Source organism: Sus scrofa, chromosome Y (assembly GCF_054392235.1).
Source record: "Sus scrofa isolate SSC_HxYL_T2T_F1_AM1 chromosome Y, Sscrofa_HxYL_maternal_Yorkshire_Landrace_v2.0, whole genome shotgun sequence".
NCBI lineage: Eukaryota > Metazoa > Chordata > Mammalia > Artiodactyla > Suidae > Sus > Sus scrofa.
In genome coordinates, this window is record NC_139402.1 from 13,554,111 (window position 1) to 13,563,703 (window position 9,593).

At 38.2% G+C, this 9,593-nt stretch overlaps 1 pseudogene; it reads right to left on the reverse strand.

Moving 5' to 3' along the window:
- Positions 1 to 1,565: 1,565 nt before the first annotated feature.
- LOC110257925 (small ribosomal subunit protein uS5 pseudogene) lies at positions 1,566 to 8,606 on the reverse strand (annotated as a pseudogene).
- Positions 8,607 to 9,593: the final 987 nt, after the last annotated feature.

Below are 9,593 nucleotides of genomic sequence, written 5' to 3' on the forward strand. Positions count from 1 at the left end.
CTACATGGGTGGTTTTTCCCTCAGCACTTAAATGTATATAGAAACATATGTAGCTTTAATTTTTCATTAGTATATGTTAATTTTGGTATAATTTAATGCTTTGGCAAAGAGAGTTGTGTAGCATAGTACAAAAGAAAACTATGGTAAGCTATGGTTTCGTTACAGCATTTGCAGTTTTTTCTCATTTTGACCATGATAGTGAAAAGTGATGTTTTTGAAAAGTACTTTGGGGTATGAGAACAAATATCAATCAACATTTTTGTGTATACGCTGGTGAAGTGAAGTAGAGGGAGAATACTTTTCTAATAAGTCAAATGTGGCATTAATTATGCTATATCTACTCACCAGGTAGTGTTTCCATGGAGACAATCACAAATGGTAAAGGATTTGATGCATTTAGTAGCATTTGTCTTTTAAAAACCAGTATGTAAAAGGCGTAGACTTGTTCTTATTATATAAACCTATCTACATGTATTTTGATATAAAAGGCAAGTCCTAGAATTCATAGACACAGATTCAGAAAATAGAAAATGAGTTTCAGGTACAAAGTCTTCATGCAAATGTGTTACCTACTAGTCATGGGAGATTTACTGAGAATGGCCACAAAACAAAAAATGATGGTATGGTGCTGGAAATGAAGCAGATGCAGAAAACACGTGCTTCTTAACAGATTTACTGCTAAGGCTTATTTCTGTTTCAGTGTGCCTATCATGGAAGTAATGGTTGTTTTCAATGCCAACTGCTTTTATTCTCCTTGCTGCAAAAGGGCAAAATGAGAGAAGTCTTAAAGTTTTATACACAATGTAAAATAGTAAAAATCATTTATTTTAAAGTCAAATGAAAGGAGACCACATTTTATATGCATGTTATTGACTTATGTATAAAGATTAAAAAAAAAACCACATACACTACAGAAAGCAACAACAGGTTTCTTCATAGGTACCTTTATTGTGCATGTATTTGTTTTTTTGGGTTGCAAGTGCAGCATAGGGAAATTCCCAGGCTTGGTGCACACATGTAGCTGCAACTGTTGTGGCAATGATGTGGCATATGCAGGATCTGAGCTGTATCTGTGGTCTACAATCCTCAGTTTGCCTCAAAAGCCTAATCCTTAACCGCTGGGCAGGCAAGGGATGGGACCCATATCCTTGCACACATGTTGGGTTCTTAACCTGCTGAGAGAGAGCAGGAACTCTGATGTAAGTATCCTTAATATTATGCTACTTTACTCTCTGTGGTAAAGGATCATATTTAAGTTGCTTTGGGAAGAAAAAACAAGTAATGGAGAATTTTATTAAGTAAAAAAAACCTCACATGATTATTAATTAAGCCTAGTGATCTGGATTAGTTTGTGTTTGTTGTTTGCTTGTTTTGGGTGATTTTAAAGTTTGGAATTGTTTTTTCTTTTTTCTCCTGGGGAAATGCAACAAACAAGGACATGCAATAAACTCTCAGATAGCCTTCAATATTAATCATTGAGTAGGTATTTCATTGAGTTGGATTTTTTCCAGCTTCATTCATTTTATTCCTCTAATATAAAATTATGTGTTGGACACAGTTGAAGCCTAGGCCCTCTGCACAGAGGTTCTCATGTGGGTACTCACAAGGTGCTTAGTGAATTCCTGAGAAGCAGACTTGAAGAACACCATCTCTCCAGAGATTAGGAGTGAGATAGCTGTACTCTTGGAAATGGCATCAAAGGTGGCCTCAGGAGAGTTGCCCAGCTTGGCAGTGCAGCCCCTGGTAGAAGTGTAGCAGTCATCAATTCCACATCAGCAGTAGCTTCTTAGGACAGGGGCTGAGACAATGCCAGTGGCCCTGGGGCAGGGAAGAGGCACACCAGCATGGAGCCACAGTGGAAAGGCACTTTGCAAAGGATGATATGTGGCTTGCCAATCTTGTCCCCCGGGAGCCTTCACACTGCACCTGGATGATGGAGAGCTTGGCCAGAATGATGGCCCCATGGGTGGCAGTGGATACCAGCTTAGAGCATTTGGCACCAAAACCAACGTGTCCTTGGTAATCCCTAGTGGTGACAAATGTCTTGAACATGGTCCTCCGACCAGCAAGTTCTGCTTCTGCACAGGCATCATCTCCATAGACTGGTCCTTGAAGAATGCCTCCAGGAAAAGTCGATGATCTCAGATTCTTTGATGGGCAGAGCACAGAGAGAGATCTCTTGCAGAGACTTGATCTTCATGTCTTTGACTCGGTGGGCCACCTTGGTGATTGGGAGCTTTGTCTTCCTTGTCGTCAGCTCTGCCCCCACAAGCTCCCCATCCTTGTCCTCATCTGCCTGGGCCATGACCCTGGCCTCCCTGCAGCTCTGGAAGCCTTTGTGGAAGAGTCTTGTCCTCCAGCTGTAGGTGCCCAGAGCCTCCAGTCTTCCTGGAGACTCTGGCCCCTCCCACAACACCAGCATCATCTGCCTTTTAGTGTTTTCATGAAGAAGCGAGTTCTAGATTTTTGAGGTTCAACTGGTTTTATGGAAATTGATCTGTATTGGAAAACTGAGTGTGGTTTGTAGATAACTTCCTTCTAAGGTTTAGCTTTTCTTGCCATCCTTTTAACAGAGATTTCCAAAGAACACAATTTTAAAAATATTTAGACTCAGTTTGTACTCACTTGTTAATATTTTCTTTTATGGACAATGCATTTGGTATCAAATCTGGCAGTTTGCCTAATCCTAAATTTGAAAAAAATCTTACTTTCACTTTTTCTCCAAAGATTTGTATAGGTTTTACATTTTGTGTGGAATCTTGCTCCAATTTATGTAATTGTTCACTGTGGTGATACCTAAATTTTTGTTGTTGTAGTTTGTGTGTGATATTCATCTATTTCAATACATTGACGTTTTGTTTTTTGCCTATGATAGTCACCTGCTCAAAAGATTACCGTAACTCCATTAAATTGTGTTTGCACTTTTGTGTAGAAACACATAAATGTTAAGAACATGGTTATATTTTTGAGTTCTTTATTCTGTCTGATAAAACAGGGAAGGTTTTATTTCTTGTTTCTCTCCAATTTATATCTGTCTCTGCCAGTTAAATACAGTCTTAGAGCCGCCATTGCTTTGCTGGGATTTTTACATTAGTTGCGTTAAATCTGAAACTCAAGGAGCCATTTGACTAGAATCCATTATTTTCAAAATACCTCGAATCTTCCAATCCATTGATATACTTCCAATCCAGAGTGCAGCTCCATATTTTCTTCATTTTTTTTAATACCCAGCCCCAGAATTTGGTATATTTACACTTCTTTTTCAACAATTCTTAACAGTACTGCATTTTTAATATCCATGTCCCTTTGTTAGGAGTACATGTTTGTGTATATTGATCTAGTATCCTGTGTCTGTTCTGAACTCTCTGATTCTGGGAGTTTCTTAGTATGCTCTGGGGTATTTATAGGTGTGCAATCATATCTGAAAACAGGGAAGGTTTTATTACTTTTTTCTTTCTTTCTTTCTTCCTTTCTTTCTTTCTTTCTTTCTTTCTTTCTTTCTTTCTTTCTTTCTTTCTTTCTTTCTTTCTTTCTTTCTTTCTTTCTCTCTCTCTCTTTTTCTTTCCTCTCTCTCTCTTCTTTCTCTCTCTCTCTTTCTCTCTCTCTTTCTTTCTTTCTTTCTTTCTTTCTTTCTTTCTTTCTTTCTTTCTTTCTTTTTTCTTTCTCTCTCTCTCCCTCTCTCTCTTCCTTTCTCTCTCTCTCTCTCCCTCCCTCACTGCCTGCCTGCCTGACTTCCTTCCTTCCTTCCTTCTTTGCTTTCTTTCTTTCTATCTATCTATCTATCTATCATTCTTTCTTTCTTTCTTCCTTTCTTTCTTTCTTTCTTTCTTTCTTTCTTTCTTTCTTTCTTTCTTTCTTTCTTTCTTTCTTTCTTTTTTCTTTCTCTCTCTCTCCCTCTCTCTCTTCCTTTCTCTCTCTCTCTCTCCCTCCCTCACTGCCTGCCTGCCTGACTTCCTTCCTTCCTTCCTTCTTTCTTTCTTTCTCTCTCTCTCTCTCTTTTTCTTTCCTCTCTCTCTCTTCTCTCTCTCTCTCTTTCTCTCTTTCTTTCTTTCTTTCTTTCTTTCTTTCTTTCTTTCTTTCTTTCTTTCTTTTTTCTTTCTCTCTCTCTCCCTCTCTCTCTTCCTTTCTCTCTCTCTCTCTCCCTCCCTCCCTGCCTGCCTGCCTGCCTTCATTCCTTCCTTCCTTCCTTCTTTGCTTTCTTTCTTTCTATCTATCTATCTATCATTCTTTCTTTCTTTTTTCTTTCTCTCTCTCTCCCTCTCTCTCTTCCTTTCTCTCTCTCTCTCTCCCTCTCTCTCTCCCTCTCTCTCTCCCTCTCTCTCTCTCTTTCTTTCTTTCTTTCTTTCTTTCTTTCTTGCTTTCTTTCTTTCTTGCTTTCTTTCTTCCTGACCTACCTGCTTTTTACATCTTCTCATAGTATCTTACCTAGATCTTCCTGTCCATTACTAAGTGGTGATGGCAGACACTTTACTCCATTTCTGGTTTTAGAGGGAAATTGTTCAGTCTTTCATTATAAAATATATCATTATAGAGTTTTCATAGGTGTTTTAAGTGGAGGAAGTTCACTTCCATTCACAGTTCAAACTTTACATGTTCAAATCAAGACTGAGTGTAGAATTTTGTCAATTTTTTCTTCACTGGCTGTTGTATCAAGTGTTTTTTCCTCTTCCATCAATTTAACATGGCAGAGTGTTTGAATCCATCCACAATGATTTTAGAGTTATCAACCAGTCTTGCATGATTGAAACAAATGGCAGTGATCATGATCTCTGTGCATGTCTCTCTTGTGTATATATATCTCCAAGTAAATACTTCCCCTGGGATTCTTTGCATCTCTGGCCATGATGGGATTTGGACTTTTTTTTATATTGCTTTTTTCTAATTTTGGAGTAAGGCTAATACTGCCTTCATTAAATGAATGAACATGTGCCCCCCCACCCTTTAATGTTTTCGAGGTGATCATAGAGAACTGATGTTAATTCTTACACAGTTTGGTGAAATTTTGCAATTTCTATCTCATTATGTAGAATCGGTGTTAATTCTATAAATGATTGGCAAAATACTCCAGTATTGACCATCTAGGTCTGCAGACTTCTCTTAAACATTTAGTCATAAGATGTAAGTAACTTTTTTGGCAACCCTGTGGTATGCAGAATTTCAAAAGCTAGGGACAAAACCCTCACCATAGCAGTGGCCTGAGCCACTGCAATGACAATGCCAGATCCTTACCCTTCTGAGCCACCAGGGAACTCCTGAGAATTGAGTATCATTTATAGTGGAGAAGTTATCTCAACTGTGTCAGTGTATGCTTTCTGAAGAATTTGTTCATATCACCTAGGTCTTAATCTTATATGTTCATAGTATTCACATTTATATTTTTGTTACTATTATTATTACTGCAGGGATGAAGTGAAAGCCCACTTCATTCTTGATTCTATAAAATGTCTTTCCCTTCTTTTTGTTGGGTAGTTTAGATTTTATCACTTTTATTGATCTCTTGAAAGAATCAGTTCCTTGATTCATCAAAATTTCTTCTTTTTTTTTGGACTTTTTCCCAATTCTTTGGCTGTTCCTGTGGCATATGGAGGTTCCCAGGCTAGGGTTCAAATCAGAGCTGTATCTGCTGGCCTATGCCAGAGCTACAGCAACTCAGGATCCATGCCATGTCTGCAACCTCCACCACAGCAAAATGCAATGCCGGATCCTTAACCCACTGAGCAAGGCCAGGGACTCAACCTGCAAACTCATCTTTCCTAGCCAGATTCATTAACTACTGAGCCACAATGGGACTCCTCATTAAAATGTCTTGTTTCTCTTTCCTTGCACTTAAATTTTTAAACTTTTAAATTGATTTCCTTTTATCCTTTAGGCCCTTTTTTCTTTATGTATTTCCTTGGAGGATGTTTAGATTAGTAACAGACCCATTTTATCTTTTCTAAAGTTTGCATTTTGTGTCATGAATTTTCCTCTCAGCAATGCTTTGCTGCATTTATATCTCAATTGATAGGCTGTAGTTTCTTTTTTCTTTGATTGAGGGTTGGATTTTGTTTTTCTTGACAGCTCTTTGACTCTGGGCTTGGGAAAAGATTCTTGCTTGAACTGTGGACTAGCTTCCAAGTGTGTGGTGCTTTTCCTATTCTGCTTATCTTACTTTTGTACACTATGGCTGGACAGCCCATTGCATGGTTTTGAATCTTTCAGTTTGTTGAGGTGTAGTTTTTGGCATAGGTGTAGGATTCATGGGCCCTTGGACATAGTGTGTATTCTGAGTTAAGTAGAATGTACTATAAAGTTAGACTGCCTTGGTTAGTGATGTTTATTTGTCCTTTTTTTAATAGCTGAACTCATGACATATGGAAGTTCCCAGGCTAGGCATCAAGTTGTAGCTGCAGTTGCCAGCCTATGCCACTGCCATAGCAATGTTGGGTCAGAGCTGCGTCTGTGACCTGTGGCAATACTGGTAGCTTTAACCCGCTGAAGGAAGCCAGGGATCAAATCCTCCTGGAGACTCTGTAAGGGTCTTACCCTGCTGAGCCACAATGGGAACTCCTGGTATTGTTGAGTTCTGTATCTTTGTTAGTTTTCTGCCAAGTTCTATGAACTGAGAATAATATTGAAGTGTCCTGTTGTAATTTTATTTATTTATTTATTTTTATTTTTATTTTCCCACTGTACAGCAAGGGGGTCAGGTTATCCTTACATGTATACATTACAATTACAGTTTTTCCCCCACCCTTTCTTCTGTTGCAACATGAGTATCTAGACATAGTTCTCAATGCTATTCAGCAGGACCTCCTTGTAAATCTATTCTAAGTTGTTTCTGATAAGCCCAAGCTCCTGATCCCTCCCACTCCAGATTTGTCTATTTCTTCCACTCGTTTAGGTTTACTGCACATGTTCAGGTACAAAGACATCCCAGATTGTGGTGTTGTTTTCTTTAGGGTTTTGTTCATTTATCATTATACAGTATCTTTCCATGATATTATCTTTTCTCTGATCTGATTTATCTAATATTAATAGGTTTAAGTATTCTTGGTTTTCTTTCATTAATTTTTCATTCTATCTTGGTTCCATTTTTCCCTTTCAGTCTGTCTCAATTGTTTCATTGAAATGAATTTCTTCTGAACAGGCTGTAAGTGGATCATGTTTTCCGATTTCTGCTGATCTCTTTATGTTGTTGTATGTAAAGTGTTTAGATTTAATGACAACTATGTCATGGCTTTCTAAAAATCATTGTTATGATTATGGGCTACTTGAAGAGAATTTCAAAATCTGCTTTGATATACCTACATTAAAAAAACAAGGTTGTCCCTGGGCATGTGGAAGTTCCCAGGCCAGGTATTGAATCTGAGCTCCAGGTGCAATCCTATGCCACAGGGAGAATGCTGGTTCCTTGAACACTCTTTGCCAGGCAAGCCATGGAACATGCCCCTCTGCAAGGATGCAAGATGCTGCAGTTGGATTTTTAACAGACTGCATCACAGCCAGAATACCTACTTGTAGTGTTTTTCAATGTATGTCTGTATATCATTTGTGGTGGTTGTTCTAGGTATTATATTGTACATTTACAATTTATTATGGTCTACTGCTGCTCTGTTTTTTTACAAATTTGACTAAAACATAGAAACCTTACTTCCTTTTCAATCCCTTAGCATGCCCCTGAATGTAATTGTCTACTCTCTCTGCATACATTTAGCCTATTTGGTATGACATACTTTCTTTGTCTTTTCGTGGGGGGCACACACATGGCAAATGGAAAATCTAGAAGTAGGGGTCAGATGGAATCCATAGCCACAGGCCTATGCCACAGCAATGCCAGATCCTTAACCCACTGAATGAGGACAGGGATGGAACCCACATCCTCATGGACACTAGCAGGGTTCTAAAGTCACTAAAGCACAGGGAAACTCCATGTAGCATGTATTTTTAATTGTGTTACATTTAGTTCCATATTTACCTTTGATTCTTGCATATGGAGTTTTGATGATATTAAGGAAACATATGCTTCATAAGTTTCTCTTGAGCATCAAACCTGTTCATGATTGCTTATTTTAAGCACTTTTATGGTAATATTGGCATTTGTCCATCATCTTTTTTCTTTCACATTGAGGGCTTCATTATTGTGTCCTGAACTGCAGGTCAAAAACTGATCCTAAAAGAGAGACTGTATGGCATAAAAAACACACAAGGTAAGTTTATCTTTTAAAAGGGGGGGGGACAAGGAGGCACTCTGTTCTGCTAACAAAGGTCCCTAGGCTTTATCCCACAAGACTTTTATTAGGGAAGGTGACTTGTTGAGGTAAGTGAGCAAAAGCAGGCATTGGGAGTATCAAAGCTATCACTTAGTGAGATTTAGGGAGACTAATAGCAATGAAAATCACAGGTGTATGCATCTAGGATATAGCATAGCTGCTTAAAGAACAATGTAGTTAACATATAAGCCCCTTATCTTATTTTGACAGGAGACCCTGCACTTTGGAACTCTGTGTTGGCAGACAGGCTTATCTGGCCTTTGCCATCACCAGCATTCTGTGCCTTCCTGTGCTTTTGCACATACCAATAAGTTTGCTTTCTTCAGAGGTCATCAGTACAGTGGTATCCAACATCTTCCTCTTTATTATTTACATGTTGCCTAAGAACCACCATAGTAAATTTTGGTTGCAGAGTGTTCATTTGGCTTCTAAGGATCAATCTGATTCTGCAGACTGCACAACAAAGGAAAAAATGTAAATACAGTGACAGAACAGCAATAAAGGAAATCTTTGGATTTTCAAGCCAGGTGTGAGGATCAAAATCCTGGAATTATGATAAAATACTTTGAATAACCTGACCCTTAGAAGTGTCCAATCACATGGAGCTAAATTCTTGAATGTCTTTGTGTAAGGTAAAACTATCTAGCATAGTATAATATTATGTTGGTAGCATTCAGACACCCAAAACTTAAGCCTTAATTTTTCCAAATTGCAGATGCTGTTAATAGAGTGATCTCAAGTAGTTATATTACAATGACAAGGAAGTTCCATTTGTGTGTGCATATACTCCCCAGTTCTGAACCCATTCAAAAATTACATCTTTTAAACTATCCAATTCATCTCAGAAGGCCAGGTCTAAGGATTGTTGCCCACAACACAATTGTGACAAGATTAGAACAAGATCATTTAAAAATGCATGGGTTTGAACTGTCTGAGACAGGGCTGTAGCAGCCATAGCTACTGAAGTTATGATTCTAATAATAGTAAATACAGCTCCAAGAATCAAACCAATCATTTTTTTCCTCTATAGAGGACCATTTGAAATATATTATGTAAATTATGTAAAATAGGGTTTTGTTCCCAAGGTTCCACAAGATTTACAGATATCCAGAGAGCAGTAGGTTGAGAAGTAATCATAATAGATGGATGCCTGTTGTATTTGTTAATGCATGATGGAAATAACAATTCCTGCATTGACTATGCTATATCTGATGACATGAATTCAAAGAGAGCTGTATCTCCTGTCCTACCATAAGCACATAAGGAGCAAAGACACAAGTCTGAACACAGCTAGAATGAAGTAGGGAGATGTCCAAAGGCATCTAGATGATTACATTTGGT